We start from the raw sequence: 2,464 nt of genomic DNA, 5'->3' as shown, positions 1-2,464 counted from the left end.
ACGCCCAGCTAATCCCTCTGCTACTTTTCCCGCACTGTTCTCCAAAATTGCACAATCATGTCTAGAAGGTCCTCTACTACCTTGCTCTACACTGTTCTCCAAAATTGCGCAGACATGCCCAACTGACCCTCTACTACCTATCCTACCCTACTCTCAGAAATCGCGCAGAATTGCCCCCCTCAAGGTCCCACCTGAAGTTGCCACTAGTGTCCTTCACTATGTAATTCTATCTCCCACTGGTTACTGTGCAGTTTTTCCCGATAGTGTAGGTTGTCCTCCCAGAGTACCTCATTCTAGCTTGAGCTACACTCTGCACTATCTTAGTGAGTTTTCATCCCTCCCTATCACCCAGAACATGATAACAATGCATCATGCTAGACTAGGAGGTTTTGTATTTGATGTTGTCCCGTCATGAGTGAATTGTAGGAATAGGTACACTGATAGATCTTGGCGAGACGATGAACATGATGAAGAAGGAACACACATGCTAGAAGACTTTCTTGCATCAGGACGGGCATACCAAGCATATCAATCAAGAAGCAAAAAGAACACATGCATTGAACCATCAAGCAAGACCAAGACCATCAATGACCCCATAAGACTATGCCATGTGGAGGAGAAGACAAAGCACACCAAGAGTACATCCATCACTTAGTAGCACAAAAGCTTGACATGGACACCACAGTCAGCCAGTACATGTTAGAAGTGTCATGTCGAGTTATGTCATGAGTTGTCTTGGCCACATCACCACTATGGGCCATATCTGTTGTAACTGAATGTAATGTAAAGTGAAGTCCAATGGAAATAGATAAGAAGTCAAAGAATCATGCCAATTTAAAATTCATGGGAAGTTGAACAGTCATGAGGGTAGTCCAAGAGTCACAAGGGTCAAGCATCACCCTTGGCTATATATACCCCTCCCCCTATATGAGCAAGGAATTTTCACCTTGGCTCCTCTCACATAGCCTTGAGAGTTTGTAGTTTTTTCTTTAAGGAGTGAGGAGTGGATCCAATGTCCCACTACTAGTACTAGTGATGTATGGTGTACATATGTGTCTTAAGACCTTTTCTTAATTAAGAAACCTGTTAAACTCAACACATTTTCACACATATTTTGTAGATGTTTATAAGACTACAATTTAAACATTTGTAATGCATGTTTTCTTAACTTGTACTAAGACAGTTGAACTACTTTGGTTATTTTAATATTTACACTGTTGAAGATGTGGTGTATTGTTTATCACTGTTGTCTTGTCCTTATGGAATATTCTGCGGGACATTAGACATACCAACCTTGTTTACTGGTTATAACAACTGTCACCTCCATGTGGACTACTCTGTTGGATGGTATACGTGTTTTCCCTTGCACTTTGGTTTTAACGACTACTTCATCCATTGTGGATTGCTCCGTTGGATGTTGGACAAACCCTTGTTGGTTCACATGTGTCTCTCCCTGGGTGGTACTATTACCTCTCATCTAGAGGCCCACTTTATTCTCTCCCTTTACAGTAAGAGAACTTAGACACGAGTTACATTAAGCACTCACCAAGCATACTCACCTTGCTTTTTGAAGATATAAGCATAACACTCTCATGTGGTGAACAACAAGAGATAAGGAAAATATCTAAGATAATTGCAACTAGGCCATCATACCAGATGGGAATCCTACACCAAATGGTGTGGGGTCTGGTTGGGACTTCATACTGGGGAGATCCCCTAAATGTTGGCGGGTCCAGCACAGTCAACATTTCTGGCGCTAGAAGGAGGGTCTCTAGTAGTTCATGGTTGAATGTCCTACCAACCCCACTCATCTATCATATGGTTAAGGCAGTAACACACACACCATCTCCCCTATGCGCAACTCTTAACTTGGTTATTCCTCACCTCCCAGACCCGAACAAGAAATCTCGTATCACCACATCCACACTATCTGTCCCATCACCCAACAATTTTCTAAAGTTGTTGGACTGATTCCTGGAATGCACTCTCTTCCATATTTGTAGAAGAATCAAGAGACTACTCCCACAAGAGTGGCAGTCTCATCTGTGGAAGAAGAAATCTTCACCACTCTTGAAGAGCTGGAAGATGTTGTTGAAAATGAAGAGGAACCTCCAATATTTTGAGAGGGAGAAGAAGACAACCTCTTACACTTGGGCTTAGGTTCCAACACAAGAGGCGGAGGGGAAGGCAGTAGAGGAGGTGAAGGCGAAGACGAAACAACAGATTCAGTGGTAGAACCATTAGGTTCAAAAGAAGAGGAGGAGGACACAAAAGAGGACAACATGGCTTACCAAAATCTAGATTGAATGACCTAGGGCTCATTGGCACTCTTGGGTGTCTTGCACAAAATGCCAAGACATGCAAAAAAGTTGTTAACGAAGTATGACCCTAACAAGACAGTAAAAGCAGAATATCACTTAGACACATTCTACCTACATCTGTAAACACTCGAGGTACATTATGA

The sequence above is a fragment of the Pinus tabuliformis genome, chromosome 3_1, assembly GCF_031772625.1.
Source record: "Pinus tabuliformis cultivar Carrire ecotype Pingquan chromosome 3_1, CPIR1, whole genome shotgun sequence".
NCBI classification, from domain to species: Eukaryota; Viridiplantae; Streptophyta; class Pinopsida; order Pinales; family Pinaceae; genus Pinus; species Pinus tabuliformis.
This window is presented reverse-complemented; position numbering follows the sequence as displayed.